The 22,380-nt window shown below is 41.1% G+C and overlaps 1 protein-coding gene across 1 annotated transcript in view; it reads left to right on the forward strand.

Moving 5' to 3' along the window:
• Positions 1-6,140: 6,140 nt before the first annotated feature.
• The window catches only part of DIRAS2 (DIRAS family GTPase 2), a 32,778-nt gene continuing 16,538 nt past the window's right edge, over positions 6,141-22,380 (forward strand). The window contains exon 1 of the mRNA XM_007969716.3: positions 6,141-6,705. The gene's annotated coding sequence lies outside the window, so the exon portion shown is untranslated. The remainder of the gene's footprint in view (positions 6,706-22,380) is intronic.

Genomic DNA, 22,380 nt, shown 5'->3' on the forward strand with positions numbered 1-22,380 from the left:
CCATCATTATCTAATTCCCTTCCAAAGTCCCTATCTCTAAATACTATCACATTGGGCATTTAGGCTTCAAATATATGAATTTGGGGGAGGGTTACAAATATGTAGTCATATCAGGAAGTATATTAGTTTGCTAGGGCATCTGTAACAAAGTATCAAAACTGATGGTTTAAAAAAGATAGAGGTATTGTCTCATAGTTCTAGAAGGTTGAAGTCCAAAACCAAGGTTTCAACCTTGTTCCTTTTAAAACGTTGGGGAACAATCCTTCCTCACTTCTCCCAGCTCCTGGTGTTTGCTGGCAATCTTTGGCATGCTTTGGCTTGTAGATGCGTCACTCCAGCCTTTACCTCCATTGTCACATGATGTTTTTCTCTGTGTGTCTCTTTCTGTCTTCTTACAAGGATGCAAGTCATGTATTCTACAAGGGGTGTTCCCCGTAGGGGCCCATCCTACTCCAGTATAACCTCTTCTTAACCTATTCTATCTGTAACAGCCCCATTTCCAAATAACGTCACATTTTGAGTTACCAGGGGTTAGTATTTTACATATCTTTTTTTGGAGGACACAATTCAATCCAAAGCAGAAGGTGATGAGACTTTAAACAAGGTGATCAAAGAATGCCTCTCTGTGGATAAGATTTTTAGGGGTACATTAGAGGCAAGGAATCCGGTGAAACAGCCATGGCCATAAAAGAACACAGAGCCAAGTAACGGTATGTGCAGCCGCCCCAGTGGGAGGAGGGGCAGGGTGAGTTTTGAGAATTGAAAGAAAGCCAGGCCCATTGGCACCTGTGAGTAGGGAAGATGACCTGAGATAAAACTGGAGATGTAGCAAGCAGCTGGATCGTGAGAGCTTTATAAGCCAGATGAAGGTTTGGGCTTGATTCTCAAAGCTCTAGAATATCCTGCTCTGCTCATCCTGGCTGCTGCAGGAACAGACTGGAGATCACATAGGTCGGGGAGACCACTTTGGAAGCTGATACTTACCTGGTAATTCCTTCAATCTTTTTGATTTTTCAGAGGGGACAAATGAGTGAGAGGGACAGAAAATGGTTTTGCCTACCACTTATACAAATGGAGAAGATCTAACAGACAGGGAGAAGTGAGGGTGTGGAAGAGACAGATACTTAGAAAGAAGAGATCCTGAGCATAGGGGAGACATAGGCCTGCTGAAGAGGCATAGCTATGTGACTGTGCTTGAAACCCATATTCTATTGTGATGCCGGGGAGCAGGATATGACTATCTGCGGGACAGCTGGAGTGTGGTGCAGGAAATGTCAGTGGGGAAAGGGAGAACCATGACAATAGAGGCCAGAGGTGTGGTGAATCTTTCAGGCAACCAGGTAGAGAGGAAGACCACCAGGCCAAAAGGATGGCAGATGATGACAGGATGAAGAGAAGAGAATGACATCATCCAAAAAGAGGCAAGATTTTGCCACTGGGAGTAGAAGATATGGCCCAGAAAAGACCATGTGACCGGAGGAAGGAGAACTTCTGCTTGAGATGTGACCAGAAGCAGGGACCTGGAGAACAGTCCTTCCACAAAGAAGTTTAAATTTCCAAGGAATTTGATGAATAGGACACAAGCATTCCGGAGGATGTAGTGGAAGGTTTGGGGAGGAGGGAAGGAGAGGGCTGTGATGGGTTGGATCCAGCAATGTTAGTGCGCAGAGTTATATTTTATGCATATAATCATCTGTTCATGTTCACTAATATTTTGAGTAGACCGAGAAAACTAGGTCAACCTCACATAAGGCAGGGATGAGAAACTCTCTGAGATTACGGAGAGCAGATGTCAGCTTTAGCATCTGTGTAGCTCGGGTAAGCTGAAGAGATTAATGGGGCACACATGGTATCAAAGGAAGGAAGGAAGAAGAATGGTGAAACCTTGTTAAACTTAAGAGCATCTAGTACAGTTGGGTGGTACAGCCTGAAGGGATGATTAAAAATAGAGAATCAGGATTGAAGCCAATGGAATAACACTATAGCTTTATCTGCTGCAAAGAAGACCTACCTCTGAGATTCTTTATTTGCAACAAAATGGCACCATCCTCTAAAAGTCACCCTTGGGGACTGTGGGGGATGCCATCGGGCACAACCTTATCCATCACGCAGGACTGAAGCTCTTATTGCACCAGTGGCAATACAATAGAAATACACATTTCAGTCCCACTTTGGGCCTACTGATTCAGAAACTCTGAAGGTGCAGCTCAGCAATCTGCTTTTTAGCAAACAATCCAGGTGATTCTGATGCACAGAAGGGTTTGAAACTCACTGAGCTAAAACTAGTTTTTAAATATCACACATCTATAATTTTGGAGTATCACTGCGGAAGGCTCTCAGCTGACTCCCTTCCTTGACATTACCTTCTGCCGAAGACAACCAACTTGCCCAAATTATATTCCTGAGGAGTGAGGAGAGACGGCACACAGACAATGACTGATCTAGGGTGGCTTTCTTGCCTCAATATGGGCTGTCTTTGAAGGGCCGCCCCAACTTCAGAGCTCTTATGTTTGGACCAGTTAACTCATGGACAAGAATGAAAGGAAAATTTTATTTTCTTCTTCCATTCTGGGGGCAAGCCTTTATGTGCTTCCTTTCTCCGAGATCTGCAGAGCGTTTTGTACTTCAGGGCTGTGACCTTAGTTTCCAGGATTTGGTTCCTCCAGAGATTAGGATGGAGTGACCCTGTTGAGGAGGGCATGGTGACTGGGCCTTGAGGTTCAGAGAGACCTGGGGCAGTCCTGGAGGTGGGCATCCTGGCTGGTGACAAGACTGCTGGGAAATGGAGTGTCCTCTGGGCAGCAGAGGCCTGTGCCCCACCCTTGTATGGTAGAACTTGAGAAGGGACAGCTGGGAAGAAACCAATGTTGTGATGTCAGGAAGATCTGCTGAGTCTTCATTACCGAAACATCACAGAGGATGAGGTCCATTGTTCCCCGGAGCACATTCTACCAGCATGGTAACTTTTCAAGAATTTTAGAGGAGATATGTTGACAGGGCATTTGCTAAATGTATAATTTAAAAAAAAATTGTAGTGCGATGAGTTTCAAACTCTGTGTGCACCAGAATCACCTGGAATGTTTGCTAAAAAGCAGATAGCTGGGCTCCACCTTCAGAGTTTCTGAATCAATAGGTCCAGGGTGGAGCGGACATGTGTATTTATAACACCTTCCCAGGGTTGCTGATACTGCTGGTCCCCAGAACCACTGTCTTAGAGAGAACAGGATAAAAGTAAGACAAAGAGACCCATGGAGAACATAGTCCAAAGGCATGTGTTTTCATTCACTGCATGCTTGCTTGCTCGGCACCTGATCAGTGCATTTACTGCCTTCTTCCTTAGTTTGTGTCCCCAGTGGCAAAATTTGGCTCTTCCTCTTTGTCGGCAGTGTCTGGCACTCTGTGGACCAAGGTCATAAATGGAGCTATGAGCCATCACACAGACCATGCTGGCCTGGTAGGGGAGCAGAGCTGATGTGTACCTTGAGGGATGTGCAGTTTGTATAATGTACAAGGTGACCAGCAGAGGGTGAGAGTGGCCTGGGGCTCAGCAGGTGCATCCTTCACCCAGCTGGGTACCCAGAGTGTCTGCATCTGTTCAGAAAGTTCTTTGCACAAAGGGTCTTCTGCCCCTCAAGCCACGCACTGTCTGGGCAGAGGGAAGGGTTGTGTCCACACAGAGAGGGGCCGTCTTCTCATTTGCACAAGGGCCACATGTAAGCTTGCAGAGTCCTAAGCTGTGAGATCAAAGCAGGAACTCGGCTGAAGAGGCTCTTTTTACAGCCACCCAAAGACCCTGGGGAAAGTGCACCTGTGAGACTGTGGAGAAGGATGGGGCTTCCCCAAAAGGAGTGACACTGGATTGAGTTACTTTTGAAAATGGAGGACTGTTACGTTTCTTCCACCTGAGCACTGAACAGCCCACCACCATTTGCTACTGGTCTCTGCATGACCTGAGTGGCATAGCTCATCTGGATTCCTGCTCTAAGCAGCATCAGCATTACCAGGGACCCCACTCCAGACCTACAGAATCAGAAAACCAGGGCGTGGCCCAGCTGGAAGTGTTTTAACAAGCCCCCTCCTCCAAGGTGATTCTGATATATCACAGTATTTGAGATACTCTGGCTTGGAGCTTCTCCACTTCTACCAAACTTGGGAATCTCCTGAATGTTTTATTAAAGTCAGATTCTGAGACTGAAGTTCTGGAGTGTGGATTAAAAGTCTGTATTCTTAATAAGTTGCTAGGCCATGTGGATGCTGCAGATCCGTGAATTCACGTTGAGTAACAAAGGTTTATACTAGATTAATGGTTCTTGACTTTGACTTCTGTTCTACTCTTGGCTGTTATTAAAAAAAAAAAACATAGACTGGGTAGCCTGTAAACAACCAAAATTTATAGCTTACAGTTCTGGAGGCTGGAAAGCCCAAGATCAAGGCAGATTTGGTGTCTGATGAGGGTCTGCTTCCTGGTTCATAGACGATGCCTTAGCTCTCTGGGCCCTCTTTTATAAGGGCACTAATCCCATTCATGAGAGCTCTGCACAGAGGTCCCACCTCCTCACATTGGTAACTAGAATGTCACCATATGAATTTTTTGAGGACACGAACAGCAACTTCACATAAACACATTGAAATATATGGATGTTTGGGTCCCATCCACAGAGGTCCTGTGCCAGTTGTGGCACGAGTTGGGCTGGAAATTGGACTTTGTTTTAAAATGTATTTATAACTCCTCTGCTGATTCTAATGTGCAGGCAGATGTCAGGATCCCCTAACCTAGAAGCAAATGGGACAGGCTCTTAGAAGGATGTAAGTTAAGGGAAAGTAAAAGGAGGAATTTTGGAGCAATCTGCTCCTTCTGGCTGATGAAAGGTTAGGGATTGTAGGGAGTGCCAAAGAGGCTGGAGACATCGTTTTAAGTGAGTTGCTCCTTGTTTAAATGAGGCCTCTGGGCCTCTGCTTCACATTCTCAGAACAAATAATGATGGCATGTGGTAAAAGGCAGGATTCTTCTGCGTTATGGGATATTCAGCATAGAACTGGCTCTCTTTATTAGCTCCTGATTTGCTCTCCCTGATTCCATGCTAGCACTGGATTTTTGCCTTCAGCATTTTCACTTCTTTAATCTTTTTACCCTCCTTTGTTGAGTTCTTAAATTCCATTTTGTCATTTAACCTGATAACCTACATTTTGGTTGTCATGGAAAACAACATCCTGACTTATAAAGCTGGATGGTTGTCTCAGGACCCAGAAACTGCATCAGACGGTGCCCAGAATCCACTGTCATCATATTTGGAGCCTCCTCTGGGATGGGTTTCTGAGTGGGATACATTCCTTTGTAATGAAGAGGAGACTGTGGAGGACCGGGTGACCACTCTGCTTTCAGACATCATTAGTGTAGGGGCAGGTTTATTGACAGTAGCCTTAAATGACTTTAGTAAAAACAGTATATTTTTATTTTTATATTCCAATGGCCGTAGGATCAAGGCCATAATTAGGATGAACTGGGGAATAAAATAAGTTTTCTCGACTACAAGTTGTAAAATGTGTAGTTTTTAAGTATGATTTTTAAAACACATATTTCCTGTGAATAGCAAGGCAGAATTTTACTTTGGAAATGAACTTCAAAGGTTACCATGTTTTAATTATTTAGAAAGTGAAGACGGGATTAAAACCGATAAATAGGATTCTACAACACCAATCAAATGTAAAGAACTACAGAATATTAATTTTGCTCAAGTCTTTTAGCATATTTGGTGTTACAAAAGAATGAGTAATATAACCAAGAGAAGAGATCTTCCTTCAGTCTGTAGTTTAAATTTAACATGGATCAATGTTACACTAAAGCACTTTTAAAAATGCCTGCACAGAATTGTTAGCCATTAATCTTTTTTCTTGCTGATTCACCTGTTTTTAATCAATGCGTCTTTGACAAAATTGTTTATCAATGTCAGGAAATAAACGTGGTTATTTCCTTGAAATGCTAATGTGAAACCACTCAGTGAAAAGGCAATTCTAATCCAAGCTTGCCAATAGCGGTGTTGTCATAGGATCCTATTAAATTAGAATATATTAATCTACGCTGTGTGGTTGGCTATGGTATGGGTCAGGGCATTTCGTCTGCCTTTAAATGAGTTGGTTTTTACAAGTTAAAATCTGGAAATTGAAAAAAAAAGTCTATATGGTTAGTAGTAATTATAGTTGGCAATGCGAACAAAAGAATCTGGTTCCCTTTCAACGGAATTATTTTAATTCATTAAATTATCAGAAAATTCCAGTCCTCGCCATCTATTCCAGGAGCATGCAGTAGGTGGCACCTAAAAGCTCTTTGGAGGCGAGCAGGAGCCATTTAAGCAGGAACAGCAGCCTCTGCAGCAGTTGGCACATCTGAGAAGGCAGAGATTGAAGAGAGTAGGAGGAGCGTGCAGCGGCGGTGACAGTGTCAGGCCGGCGCGGCTCAGGCCAGCGCAGGTGCAGGGGCTGCGGGCGGGTGGAGCGCGAGAGCACAGAGCGCAGGGCGCAGGGCGCTCGGCCGGCGGGCGGTGCAGGGCGCACGGCGGGCGAGCAGCTGACAGCATCGTCACGGCGGCGGGAGGGAGCGCGCTGCGCCTGCCTCCGGGAGGAGCCGCATCCACACACCCTGCGCTGCCCTGTCCTGCGCGAGCGGAGCTCTGAAGAAGCTCTGAGCGGAGTTGTGTTCTTCCCCAGGTAACCAATTTCCCCCTTCTGCCGTGGCTTCGCTGTGTCCGCATTGGGCACGGGTGGCTTTGGCATGATTGTTTGCCAGCCCCTGGAAAGGGATTACTGCTCTCTGGGAGGGCTAGTCAGCGTGTACTGGAGTTGGTAAAGGGGGAAGAAACCTGCATTTCTGTATCCTTGTTAGGGAGGGTGAGCATCATGCGACCCTTGTCTAAAACATGTTCTTTTTAAAAAATCTGTATCTTACATATTATTAGGGATTCCTTCCAAAACAGGATTTACCGTTTTAGAAAATTCTACGGTGCAGGTGTTTCTGTTAATGTGGAAGTTTAATGGATTGAGGAAAAGAGTAAGAAGATGTGGTCTAAAGTGAGAAAAATGCCAAGCACGCTAGAGACTGCCGTTTGGTTTCGGCATGCTTTCATCCTCGACTGCTTCACTTCATGCGCTTGGCTGAGACCTGTCTAAATCTTTTGTCTGTCTTCTTAAAGAACGTGTTTCATGATATCTACGTGGGTTTCTTTCCGCTTCCTTGTTGTAAGAGCAGAAGATGGGCAAGGGGCTGCATCCAGTCCTCAGTTGTAAGACTGGTTTCCCATCAGATGACAATGACTGCTGACAGCTCCCAGGCTCGCCTGCAAAGCAGTGCTGGCTTCCGGCGGTGTGGGAACCTGCCTCTTTCGTCCTCTCTTGAAAAATGCTGTTTTTCCTGTTTAAAACTCCAATTCACATTCTATGTGGGTTTGGGAGACTTTTAAACTAGAGGCTCTGTGAATCATCTGTTACATCTATTGAATGTTGGAATACAACATTGTGGTGGAATTCAGTTTCTTCCTACTGTGCAGAGACACAGCTTGCCTTCCCTAGGAACTTATTTTACATATTTGCCCTTGTTATCTTTTAAATAGATCCCTTAGGATGTGAGAAGCTAGTCTAGCATGTCAGAACTTTCCTGCTTCAAACTAAAAATTTTCAAAAATATTATTTTTAAGGAAGATTTTCTAGGTAACGCTAAAAGTCTGGAGAATTTTACATTCCAAATCAGTCACAATGCGCTCCATTTCCAGTGGCATTTGGATTTGAGGAGGTGGAGTGGGAGGGAGAGAAAAGGGGAGGATAAAATTAGAATAAATTTAACAAATTTGTAGGGGAAATCATACTTTTTTTTCTTCTTGGTTATTGCCTGAAATTGCAAATTGTCCACAACTTTATCTATCTCTGGAAATGCAGGAGGCTTTGTGGGCCGGGGACAGGAAGACACATAGTTCATTTTATAGAAATAAAAGATACAGTGGCAAGGAACATTTTCATCCCATTTAACAGATGGCATTTAATTTGGTAATAGTCCCAGGCAAGCACAGGGAAAGGAAGGGGAAAGGAGGGGGAATTGCTGTCTATTCCAAGGCACAGAACTGCTGCTCACACTTCAGTGATCCCTGCAGATGAGAAGTATGTGTTCATGGTTATTGTAGACACCTCCAGAATCTTTCTTTGTTACAGCTTCAATAGAGTTGTTCCTAAGAGGCGACTCAGAAAACATACAGATTGAATGCCAAGTTGTGGAAGTCACTCTTCAGCTTGTGTCTAACAACCCAGCGTTTTCAGCAAAGCAGTTTCCTCATGAGAAGAGTGGAGGAGACTTTTTTTTTTAAAGAGATTATTTATTGTATGTTGTTCGTATCCTATACACCACACACAACTTTTACTGTATTGGAAATGTATTATTTCAGTGGTAAATACTGCATATCTTACTGAAAAATTAAAACCTTTTAAGAAACAACTAGGGTGCTTTTGTCAAAAAGAGAGTGTATCTGTGATAATAAAAAGTATCGTTCATTCTTCTTCTAATTTGGAGACCAGAGTTGATATGTTCAAAATTAACCTACTGATTTAAGCAAAATCATCATTTCGCTCTGACAAATGCCTTACATTTTTCTCCCAGAGAATTTCTTTGTGAGGGGACCGTTCTGTTGTCTGGGGTGGAGTGGTTGCCTGCCAGCTGTTTTAAGTAAGAAAAGCGCTTGGTGTTGATCTGTAACTTTCAATTCAGATAACAACCATCCCCAATGGTCACTCATAGGGTGGATTGGCTCTATTTTTCATCATTCTATCTACCTGGTGTGAGTATTCACAGTGGACAGATGTCTCTTTAAGAGCAGAACTGATTTGTAGGACACTAATTGATTTTGGTTTTGATTTTTCCAGGAAAACAGCTGCTCAACCGAAAGGGAATACGATGGTTGTTATGTTGTCAAAATTGCTGATGGCTTTTTAAGAGTTAAATTGACCACTTCATGCATACATATTTAAACATGAACTTAAAAATTATTTAACTGGTGTCAAATAAATCTTTAGTTTTCATTATATTGCATGGCTCACAAGTCTCTCCTCACTGATGGGGAAGGACTCCTTGAAGTACTAAAAACAAATGTCCCCTCATGCTCTCCTTCTTTGCTCTCAACCACTGGCAAATTTAGGAAAGAGATTCCTTATAGCTGTCTCCTAAATGCAGTGAAGTGTTTTCTTAGAAATCAGTACTGTACAATAGAATTGAAAAATGTGAGTCACATGCACAGTTTAAAATGTCCTAATGGTCATAATGGAAAAGTAAAGAGAAACAGCTGAAATTAATTTTAATAATATATTTAAGCCAGCATATAAAAATGATCATTTGGGTATAATCCATACAAAATACTAATAAGATATTTTACCTTTTTAAATACCTGCTGAGTACTTACAAGACATCTCAATTTGGATTAGCCGTGCTTCCAGTGCTCAGTAGCCCATGCAGATGATGGCTACTGTATTGTCCAGCACAGCTATAGATCATTACTCAATTGATGGTAATTTAAAAGCTAAGATGTTCGGCACCATCACCAACTAAGCACTATCAAAAATAAACATACAAGTGATCTCAGATTGCTGTGAGATATGTGTTCTTCTCCTTCCTGCCATTAACTGTGATGCTGTCTTGAACCTATTAGTTCTTTATCAGAAAGACAAAAGGATTAGATCAAATAATTCCTGTGATTCTGTGAAAAACAACCAGTGAGTAGATATGGGGGATCCAACCTGCAAACAGCCTACAGGTTTATTGTGACAGAAACAAGGGAAATAGGTATGCCTTAATGGGTGTCATCATTTTGCACCACTACGAACTTCTATCCCAAGAAGTACTGCCCCCCTGGGTTTGCTTCAGCATTATTCTTGATTACAGAGGTCAGCAACTTAGTCCGCAAGTCCCATTATGGATCATTCAATTTTCATGTAATTTCTTTTACTGAACAAGCAGTAGCAAACCCATTATAAAACTAATGAACAACTAGTGGGCTATTCTTTACGATGTAATAAAATATATTTTGCAGATCTTTTAGTATTATTATTCTTTACTGGTATGAGTATTTTAAATGATTGTGTCTATTTGACACCATTATATAAAGTTTAGGGTGAAATCTTATGCTTTGTAATTGACCCATGAATACCAGATTCTTGAAACACAGAAATTAATGACCTTAATGAAAACATGTCAATTTCTTCATCTAGTCCCTGAATACCTCCATGATCAGTGAGTGCTCGTGGGGTGGGTACCATTTCCATCACATGGTTCTCTGTCTCAGAAATTATGACAGGAGATTTAAAGAGGGCAGTGTTTTGTATGAAAGGATTTGGGGCAATATTTTTCTAAAGCTAATTAATGTCTGCAAAGTGATTATTTTTCTGAGAAAATAAGAACGCAAAACTTTCCATTAGGCCTTCGCATAATAAACACACAGACGCCCTTCCCTCCTTTACCATCTTTAGATACTCATCGGAGCTCAGACAAAGGAACCTTTGGAGGAGGAAGCTTTCCTTCCTCTGTCAACCTTACTTTCTGATTGTTTTATTGGAGCACCTTTGTGCCTTTTGAGTTTGGGAGTTTCTCTCTAGAAGATGCTGAACAAAAAGGAAAAGTGATCAGAATCCAGGTTTCTGCATTGAGGGCAAATCCAGGTGGAGTCCACTCAGCTCTCTATTTGCATTAAAAAAATCCAGCTTAATGCCATTTTTGTGCAAACTTAGACTCATCTCCCCAGCCTTATTACCTAGCTACCTACCACCCCAATTACACGCATACACACACACACACACACACACACACACACGATCAACGGAGTATTTCATTGCCTCTTTGCCTATAGAACAGTCATCTGACACTTAAAAAAGGATTGACTAAGCCTTTTGCTTCCTTCTCTTTACCTTTGTGCTTCTCTCTTGGGACTTCTTTGGCCTTCACTGGGTTCTTACTTACAGAATGAATGGGAGCAGACCACAAAATGTAAAACTGACATTAGCTTTTTAGTAAGGTCTGTGTAAATGTTTGCAAGCCAAGAAGAGATAGAACTACTGGATAATAGAAATGGCTGGGTAACCCAGATTTTGAAAAGAACCTGAATTTCTCTGAATATCATGAAAATCATGTGCTTATCTATTTTTTAAAAAATTTTGCCAGATTTACATATAATGCTTTGTGCACCTCTTTTTTGTTCTTCCATTCTTTAAATGCTAGTTTAAATTCCTCCACATACACAAGAGTTTCAAGATGCAGAAATAAATCAAGTTGTTGTAATAAATATTTAAACATGAAAAATGAAAAGGTAAATATGGGAGAATTCTTAGTAGGGGAGGGACTTTTTAAGGATAAACTCAAACTGAAATACTAAAAAGGACAAGTTTGTTAAATTGGAATACACAGAAATTTTAAATTTCTGTCCAGAAGACAGTTAAAAATAAACAACATCAAAGGAAAGATATTTGCAACATATTTTAGATGAGGCCTAATTTTTAAAAATACAGTGCTTCTCAAATTTTGTAAACATCAGAATCACCTGATGGCCTTGCTGAGCCTGAGATTGCTGACTTCAAACCCACGTGTCTCTGATTCAGCTGATCTGACTCAAAGGGGACCAGGCGTTTCTAAGAAGGTCCTGGTGAAGGGGATAGTGCTGCTCTTTCCTGCACAGCTGGAGAGCCATGGCCTTAATATAAGATAACACCATCCTGGCAAACGACTGAAAACTGAGCAAAGAACAAGAACACACCGGTTTCAAAGATACAAATACCAATTACTTGGAACAGAAAAGATGCTCAATGTCAGCCAAATTAAGTAAATGCAATTAATTCAGTAATGAGAAACAGACATCTTGTTTCAATGGAAGGGATCAAAGAGTTTGATAATACACCATATTATGCAAGGTCTGGGGAAATAGCACTCATACAGCACCATGGGACAGGAGATGGAGAAGTTGGTAGTAATTTTCAACAGCAACAGGCAATCTCTACCAAATTTGAGGTGTACCTACCCTTTAATTCTGCAGTTCCATTTACAGGAGTTTTCTCTACAGATAGGCTCAGAAACATGAAATATTTATACATAAGGCTATTCATTGAGCAAAAGACTGAAAATAGTAAGAAAGTGGTTAATAAATGATAGCTTATTCCTCAGCAGAGTCTTATGAAGCTGTTAAAAAACACCATCTGACTCTATATATACTAATATGAACAAATCTGTAGATGGCTCCCAACTTGCAATGCTTCAATGTATGATGTTTTGACTTTACAATGGTGGAAATACTACATACATTCAGTAGAAACTGTACTTCAATTTTTGATATTTTCCTGGGCTGGCGATATGCAGTGATATATTGTATGATACTCTCTCACGATGCTGGGCAGTGGCAGTGAGCCGTAGCTCTTAGTTATTCCCATGATCACCAAGGGAAACAACTGATACTCTATAATTGACTGTGTTGCCAGAAGATTTTGCCCAACTGTAGGTTAATGAAGGTGTTCTGTGCACATTTAAGGTAGGCAAGGCTAAGCTATGGTGTACAGTAGGTTAGTTGTATTAAATGCATTTTTGACATGATATTGTCAATTTATGAGGGGTTTATCAGGACGTAGCCACATGGTAAGTTGAGGAACAACTGTACATGAAACACTGTGGATACCATACTTCCATGTATTTATCTATCTCTCTGACTAACTAGCTATCAATTGATGTCTGTCTCTCTTTGACTGTGTGCCATTTTGTTAACACCTGATCACACTGCTGCTCCGTTACCAACGACCACTCAAACCGTTTAGTCACATGCTAAATGTTCCACTACCAACCCCTTCTTCACATTCACTGTATGCTTTTGACAAGAGACCATTTCTGGCGATTGAGAAAAAAATCATGTTGAGTAAGTTGCCATTGGCAGTTAATGTGAAACAATGAGCCAATTAAGTTAAAACATTGTAGAAATATTCAACTTTGTCTGTTTTGTTGCATTTCAAACAAAATATTGTTGATTTTTGCACTGGTAACTTTTTGGTGATATGTTTATTCTTATAGAGGTGTTCTGTAAGAATATTCAGGGCCGGGCGCAGTGGCTCACGCCTGTAATCCCAGCACTTTGGGAGGCTGAGGCAGGCAGATCACGAGGTCAGGAGATCGAGACCATCCTTGCTAACATGGTGAAACACTGTCTCTACTAAAACATACAAAAAATTAGCCGGGCGTGGTGGTGGGCACCTGTAGTCCCAGCTACTCGGGAGGTTGAGGCAGGAGAATGGTGTGAACCCTGGAGGCGGAGCTTGCAATGAGCCGAGATCGTGCCACTGCACTCCAGCCTGAGTGACAGAGCGAGACTCTGTCTCAAAAAAAAAAAAAAGAATGTTCAGTTGTATTCTCTATCCTTTAGGACAATTCAAGATTCCACTGATGTTGTTCCACTTCCATTATGGAAACAGAAGCTATGTTTGGGGCAGAAGGGTCTTGCCCTGCAACCCTAAGACTGCAGATGGAACCCAGACCTCTTGGTTGTAGGACTTGTACTAAATAGGAAACTTATACTAATTAGAAACTGTGAGTCTTGTACCCCAACATTGAAAGATATGTAAATACTAATTATCATCTTATCTCCCATTACCTTCTCTTAAGACTGGCAAAGACCAACACATGAGACTCCCTGTTCTGACTCTAGTCTCCCATGGCCTGGGCCTTCTCTGGTCAGGCTTATGAGGACACTTTTGCCCCCAGTGTTAATTAAGGCTACATTCAAATCATGAATTAAATATCCCATGATGTAAGTATAACCCATGTTTTCCTCCAAACGTGTGTTTTCTTGACCTTGTGGTGTAGTTGTTCAGAGTTCAGCTTTTGGTGTGGACCTTATATGAAGCATGTATAACATTTTTGATGTGTCAGAAAACATACACAGTTATCCATTATAAGCTGCCTAACATCATCGTTGCATTTTTAAAATGAATATTATATAAGTTTCAAAGTTACTTGGCAATATTATAGGTTAGTCTGAAAGGCTTCCTTCTGCAACATTTTAGAATCCAGTGCTCCTTGTTTGGTTGTTACTAATTTGGATTGGTTTGAGTGCCTTCCCAGATTAGCTATGATTACTATGTCTAGGTGCACTAAAACGTTAATGAAGATTCTGTCCCCAGATACCTTCCTTGTTTTAATGGAAGCCTAGACCATGTTTCTGGCCCCCTAGGCTCTTGTGATTGACTGCTCTTCTTCCATGTGTGTTTGGACTTACTTAAACTTGAGTTCAAATGTGGATTCTGTCACTAGCTGTGACTTTAACCATCCAGAGCCTCAGTTCTCTCATCTGTAAAATGGGGCTACTAAGAGCTAAGTAAGTCAAAAGGTGTTTTGAAGATGAAGCTTGCCTAGAACCTCTGGATTCTAGCTAGGTAATAAGGATTCAGGCTGTTTGGGTGGCTGCTATCTGATGAATATTTGAGTGGTTCCTCTTTCTCAGTGTCTCAGGTTTATTCCTCTCTTTTACAACTTGGCATGAAGCCCATTGTCTTAGAGTTTGTACTTTATTTCTGGATGGAATTCTGGCTTCAGCTTCAGCCCTTTCTCATTTACCAGAGCTCACACTCTCAAATGAATGTTAAAACGTTTGATTTTTTCCTATATATCTTTCTGTTTTCATTGGACCAACTGGGACTCTATTTTTCATCTGGTTAAATCCACTTTCCTCCTTTTGCCAACGTTCCTTTCCTCTGTTGACTGGACTCATCTCCCCATAGGAGTTCCTGACTCTAACTAAATTCGTATGGTTTTGAATATGAAAGAACATGCCTTGGTTGATATTCTTGTTTTTCTAGCCTTGAGCTGTTCATCTGTGTAAAGATCTTGGGCATCCTGGCCTTGACTGGAAGCCTGTCAAGGGCTCCTCAGGTATAGGGACTATATGAGGTTATTGATCATTGGATTCTAGACACATTGGTAGCTATTCCCCCTTTTAGCAGTATCGCTAACCTGCCTGGTCACCGTGGAGCAGACACAAATAAATTTTCATTGATTAATGGCTCCTAGATCCTTACTATATGCCCTTGCTCTCTTCTGACCTCCTGGAAATTGTTCTTCACTCACCAAGGGTATTGGCCCCTGGTCCATTGTCTTCCTCCTGACCTCATGTTCAGATATCATCCAAGGTCACTTCACTCTTTTTCCATCACTCTTCTTATGCTCCACAGGCACAGGAGGACCTTTTCAGGACTGGAAACTCTTGCATTTCTAGGGGACCAGAGGGAGCCTCCCCGCTCTGACCATAGCACTTCCTTTTGACCCTCAGCAGAAACTTACATTTAATCTTGCTGGTGAATTCGGCTGTTACCTTCTCTTTAAAATGTATACATGTCTGTATATCTGTATTTGAAAATTAATTTTTAAAAACGTAACAAATCAAAACTGTGTACCATGTAGCCACCAATTCACAGTCTTTCCTCTGATTCACAACCAAAGTCTCAGCAAGTGTTTCTGAGCTATCTCAATTTCTACATTTTATGCTCACTTCTCAATCCACTGCAATCTTATTCTACCCTGCGGTGCCACTGAAGCGCCTCTTGCTGGGTTCACCAGTGACTTGCATTGCTTTGCATCCAGTGGGTGACTGGAGGGTTAATGTTGCTACTGACTGAGACAAAGAAAACTATAGGGGAGCAGTTTTGGGGTATTACAGGGTGTTTAGACTTGTACATGTTCTATCTGGGGTGTGTGCATGGCACCCAGGTGGAGATGTTGAGGCAGGAGAGCGGTATATGAGCCAGCAGTTTTAGAGAGAGGTCCTGGCAGTGGGTGTGCAGTTGGGGGTGCTGGTATACGAATGGTATGCATATCAGATGCCCCCACTGACTGAATGAGTAGAGTAGCGGCAAAGGAAGAGTAGCAAAGATAGGGTGTGGGCTGTCTCACGGGCGAGCTAGTTGCAGTGATGGTGCTGCCTACCTCTCCTGCCGCCTCTACCCTGGTACAAGCCACTGTTGGCATGTATCAGGGTTGTTGCTGGAGACTTCTGACTGGAATCCTGCCTCCGCTCCCGACCCTTGGCCTGCAGGCCCTCAAAGGGGTACTTTTACAATGGAGGTCCCACCCTGTCACTTCTCTGCTCAAAACCCTCCAGCTGTCTCCTGTTTGTCTTAGAATAAAAGCTGACCTTTTCCCTGTGCTTACAAATCTCTACATGACCTGCCTATCCTGGCCTCTTTACTTTGCTGACCTCCTGTGCTTTTCTCTCTCCGTTCAAGAATTTATCCACATGTCTTGAGCACGTTGGACAAACATCTGTGTTTGCACCTACTGTTCTCTCTGCTGGAAGAAACCCACCACCCACACACAGGTTTCTAGAGAGTTCATGCTGTTACCTCTCTCTGACTTTTGCTAACATATCAACTTTTTAGGGAATCCTTCCCTGGTCTCTCATCATCTTTGATGCTCACTACATATTTTTGATATCTATTAAAAATATATTGTATTCATGTATTTTTGTCAAATGGTTCCACACTCAAGGAAATCCTGCATTTGGACAGCCTTTAAAATTAATTTTTAAATTTGATTTTCAGGTTCTTAATTGTGCCGATTGGAGAGTTAATTTTAAGGACGCATTTACATTGCTTTGAGCAATACCATGTAAGGGTGGAATCATTTTTATAAGCCTCTTTTCAAAATGCTGTCTCTGTAGGATGATTAGGTTTCCAAAGCAGGTCCTGTGTCTCTCACCTTTCAATTACAGGGATGAAGACAGTATGCATATTTTTGGAAAATACCTGCTCTATGCTTGCTACTGAAGACCTATCAAGGAGAAAACATCAATAAATTTAGAACAGTGCTTTTTGTATAAAAGAAAAATATACACCTTGATATTAGTTCTGTAACTCATTATTATTATTATTATTATTTGCTACAGAGTAACTAGCAAGCCACTGTGTGATAGAAAATATTTTCATGTTTGCTGCACATCTCCATGTAAAGTATTAGAAAGATTCTGTTGTATTTTAAAAGTCTGATTTTTATAAATGAAAAATAACATATCCAAGTGCTTGCTATCTAGTAGCTCCCACCTACTTTTGGCTTCAGGATCTTTTCTGCAATAGTGTAGTGATGAATGATGCAATAAACTCACCTCTCATTCTGTTTCTATCATGTTATCACATATCTTTGTGTAAGTTTTTCTTTCAATTGGCATTGCCAACCTTTGAGTGGTTTTAAGTAGAGATTTTCAAAAAACTTTATTTACTTTTTTATAGTTCAATTCTCTTCGCTGCTACAACTTTCCTTTGTTGGACCACACACACACACACAAAATGTATTTCCACAGCAAATAATCAATATGTACTGAGTGTTTCTGATGTACCTGACATTGGGCTAGAAGCATGGATGTGCTGGAGAATGAACCAAAAGTCCCTGCCTTCCTGTTGCTATTGACTGAGACAAAGATATTGATATTCAAGTAGGGAGCAGGAGAGAGAGAGAAAAAAAGAACGGAAATAAATGCATAAATAAACACTGAAAGAAGAATATATGTACCAAAGTATCTTATTGTTGAAAGAGAATCATTCTAGCAAATAATAAATGAGCTGAGGTGTATTGGGAACATTTATACTTTTACCCAACTGTTTTGCAAAGCTCTCTCTCTCTGTACCTTCTAATAGGGTGGTGCCCCTCTGTATCTGTGGCATCCACATCTGCAGGTTCAACCAACTGAAAAAAAAAATTGGGAAAAAGAAGATGGTTGTGCCTGTACTGAACACGTAGACTTTCTTTCTCATGTCATTATTTCCTAAATGATGCAGCATAACAGCTATTTATATAGCATTTAAGTTGTATTAGATATGATAAGTAATCTAGAAATGATTTAAAGTATCCAAGAGGGTATACGTATATAGGCAAGTACTACTCCATTATGCATACGAGACTTGAGTGTCACAAAGTTTGGTATTCACAGGTGTCCTGGAAACTATCCCCCTCAGATACAAAGGAACAACTGCATTGGTTTTTCACACCGTCAGCAGTTTTTTTTTTTTTTCTTTATGTCTTCCCATAGGATTTTGAGAAAGAAGTGAATTTTAGTTTGTGCCATACATTCTGGTGGATTATTGTATGTATTTTGCCACAGCGGGAAAATAAATGTTTTTCCAGTGGCTCGTGGCTTTTTGCCTTTCACTATTAATAGAAAACCTCAAAAGAGGATTCTAAGCATTTTTTAAAAATCAAGCTTATTTAAATTTTGTAACACATTCGATTAAGTATTGTGTGTTATTAAACTGTGTATAGAGATTTGTTTTTATGTTCTCCAGCAGTGCAGACAGTGTGAGCCACATATGATTTTGTATTTGTAGTAACCACATTTTAAAAAGTAAAAAGATGAAATTAATTTGAAGTAATAGATTTTTAGGCTGGGCAAGGTGGCTCACACTTGTAATCCCACCACTTTGGGAGGCCGAGGGAAGTGGATCGCTTGAGCCCAGGAGTTCGAGACCAGCCTGGGCAACATGATGAAACTCTGTCTCTACCAAAAATACAAAAAATTAGCCAGGTGTGGTGGCATGAGCCTGTAGTCGCAGCTACTGGGGATGCTAAGGTGGGAGGATCACCTGAGCCCGGGAGGTCGAGGCTATAGTGAGCCATGATTGAGACACTGCACTCCAGCCTAGGCAACAGAGTGAGACCTTGTCTCAAAAAAATATACATATGTGTGTGTGTGTGTGTGTGTGTGTGTATATATATTTTAATTTTGTTTTATTTTGCATTTCATATATTATCCAGTTTTACATTCTCACAGGATCAGCAATGACAATGGCCACCTAGTCTTTCCAATCTGAAATGGCAAGACAATCACAGCTGTGGCTGACAGTAAAGTACGATATACTCACAAATCTATGAAAGGTGATCATTTCAACTTGTAATCAATATCAGAATTTATGAATGAAGTTTAAAAAATTTTTTTATTCTAAGTTTTCAAAATCCAGGGCAGCACATTTCAGTTCAGCCAGCTGCATTTCAAGGGGCCAGTGGCCTTGTGTGGGCAGCACAGGTCTAGGGGCTGAGTGTTAGATGCCATGGCTAATAGTGATGGCTTCACACAGTCAGTGATACAGTAGGGACTTAAGGCCAGCATGAAGATGTGCATTTTAATTGGTCTTCTCAATATATTAGTTTTGTTTTGTTCATCTTGTCAGATTAGGTGAGATGGTTGCTGTTTTTTTTTCTTTTCTTTTCTTTTTTATGCAGAACATGCAAGTTTGTTACATAGGTATACACGTGCCATGGTGGTTTGCTGCACCTATCAACCTGCCATCTAGGTGTTAAGCCTGGCATGCATTAGGTATTTGTTCTAATGCTCTCGTTCCCCTTGTCCCACAACCCCTGACTCTTGCTGTTTTTACTATAGTGTGGATGAATAAGGAGGAGCTGTCTGCCTAGCTAATGCTGCCAATTATGTTCGTTACAGACATTATCTTTAATTCATGGTTCAGTTATTGCTAAAAATGTTTATATATACAGTCATATCTATTTTTATGGTAAAATATATATAACATACAATTTTCCATTTAAATCATTTTCAAGCATGTAATTAATTCAGTGACAGTAAGTAAACTCACATTGTCATGCAATCATCACCACCATCCAACTCTAAGAATCTTTTCATCTCACAAAATCCAAACGCCGTACTCATAAAACAACAACTCTCCTTCTTCCATTCCCTCATCCCCTGGCAACTCCCATTCTTATTTCTGTCTGTGAATTTGACTACTATATGTACCCGCTATAAGTGGAGTCGTACAGTATTTGTCTTTTTTGACTGGCTTATTTCATTTAGCATAATGTCCTCAAGGTTCATCCATGTTGTAGCATGTGTTAGAGTTTCCTTCCCATTTAAGGCTGAATAATATTTCTGTTGTCCTAGTCCATTTTTGCATTGCTGTAAAGAATTGCCTGAGACTTCATAATTTATAAGAAAAGAGGCTTAATTGGCTCATGGTTCTGCAGGCTGTACAGAAACCGTAGCAGTGTCTGCTTCTGGGGAGGCCTCAGGAGGCGTACAATCATGGCAGAAGACAAAACGGGAGCAGGCACTTCACATGGTGAAAGCAAAAGGAATAGAGAGTTGCAGGTTGGGGGTGTGGGGAAGAGGAATGCCACATGCTTTTAAATGAGCAGATCTTGCAAGAACTTACTCACTTTTGCAGACAGCACCAAGCCATAAGGAATCTGCGCCCATGATCCAGACACCTCCCATGAGGCCCCACCTCCAGCATTGGGGATTACAATTCAACACAAAATGTGGGCAGGGACAAATATCCAAACTATATCACCTGTCTACGTACACTGCATTTTGTTTATTCGTTCATCTTTTCTATGGACATTTTGATTGCTTCCACCTTCGGGCTATTGTGAGTAATACCACTGTGTGAACACGGGCACACAAAGACCTATTAGAGTCCCCGCTTTCGTTTCTTTTCCACCAAAAGTGAAATTGCTGGATCATACAGTAATTCTATCTTTGATATCTTCCACAGATTTTGGACCATTTTAGATTACCATCAGCAATGCACAAGGGTTTTGGTTTCTCTCCATCTTTGCTAACATTTTTTATTTTCTGTTTTTTAAAAATAGCCATTCTAGTGGGTGTGAAGTGGTACTTCATTGTGATACTTCATTAATTTACTTCTCCCTAAAGACTAATGACGTTGATATCTTTTTATGTGCTTGTTGGCCATTTGTATGTATTCTGTAGAGAAATATCTATTCAAATTCCTTGTCCTTTTTTTTTTTTTTTTTTTTTCAAAGAAACAGGATCTTGCTATGGTGCCCAGGCTGGACACGAATTCCTGGGCCAAACCATCTTCCTGCCTCAGCCTCTCTGGTAGTTTGGACTATAGGCATGTGCTGCTGCACCCAGCTTCTTTGTTCATTTTTTAGTTGACTTGTTTGTGTTTTTGTGGTTCAATTGTAAGAGTTTCTTTATATATTCTGTATACTATATTGTTTTCAGATATGTTTCCTCCAATTTTGTAGGATCTCTTTTTCTTCTTTTTTCTTTTTCTTTTTTTGAGACAGTCTCAAGTTGTCGTCCAGGCTGGAGTGCAGTGGCACAATCTCAGCTCACTGCAATCTCTGCCTCCCGAGTTTAAGCAATTCTCCTGCCTCAGCCTCCTGAGTAGCTGGGATTACAGGCGCGTGCCACCACGCCTGGCTAATTTCTTGTAGCTTTAATGAGATGGGCTTTCACTGTGTTAGTAGCCAGGATGGTCTTGATCTCCTGACTTTGTGATCCGCCCGCCTTGGCCTCCCAAAGTGCTGGGATTACAGGCGTGAGCCACCACGCCCGGCCAAGAAGGATCTCTTTTAATTTTCTTGGTAATGCCCTTAGTTGTACGAATTTTTAAAACTTAGATGAAGCCTAATTTACCTATTTATATGAGTTACAAGGGGCCTTACATAGATAAAAATTTCTTAAAAAAGAAGTACAAAGTTGAAGACTCATACTTCCCAATTTCAAAATCTACTACAAAGTTACAGTAAACAAAATTGGGTGGTGCTGGCATATGCACAGACATATAGAGCAATGGGATGGAATTGAGAGTCCAGAAATAAAGTCACTTTTATAGTTGATTGATTGTTGACAAGGGGGCTGAGACCATTCAATGGAGGACGAATTATCTCTTCAACAAATGGTAGTGGGATAAGTGGATATCTACATGTAAAATAATGAAGCTGGACACCTACCTCACACCATATATAAGAATTAAATAGATCAGTGACCTAAATATAAGAACTAAAACCATAAAACTGTTAGGAGAAACATAGGAGTAAATCTTCATGACCTTGGATTCGGTAATGGATTCTCGAATGACACCAAAAGCATGAGCAACAAAATAATTCATTATTGTTTGAAAGAATCATTTTTGTACCTTGCCGATTTTGTAAATGTTTAGGTGGCTAACACTAGAAATTCACGTAACCGAGAATACACGGGTAGCCCGCGGACTGACAGTGAATTAAATAGTCTGAGCTGCACACAGTAGTGCATCGAGCCCTCGTAACTGGCATCAAATACTTCATTTTCCATTCATGCAGATTTGTGTGCTCCAGTTGACTTTATCTTTGGGTAACTATTTCCCTGCAGAGGTTAGCTTGCTGCATTGGTCATTGGTCACCAGTCCTCTGACCAAGACAACAATCTTGTTTGTTATTCACATGATTTTCCTTTTTGTTTTCCTTACTCACATAGAAAATGAACAAATCAGAAGATGCCCAAAATGTAGTTAGGCTCTGAGCAGTCTTAAAAATGTCATTAAGCTGCTGGGTGTGGTGGCTCATGCCTGTAATCCCAACATTTTGGGAGGCCGAGG

Source organism: Chlorocebus sabaeus, chromosome 12 (genome assembly GCF_047675955.1).
Source record: "Chlorocebus sabaeus isolate Y175 chromosome 12, mChlSab1.0.hap1, whole genome shotgun sequence".
Taxonomy (NCBI): Eukaryota; Metazoa; Chordata; class Mammalia; order Primates; family Cercopithecidae; genus Chlorocebus; species Chlorocebus sabaeus.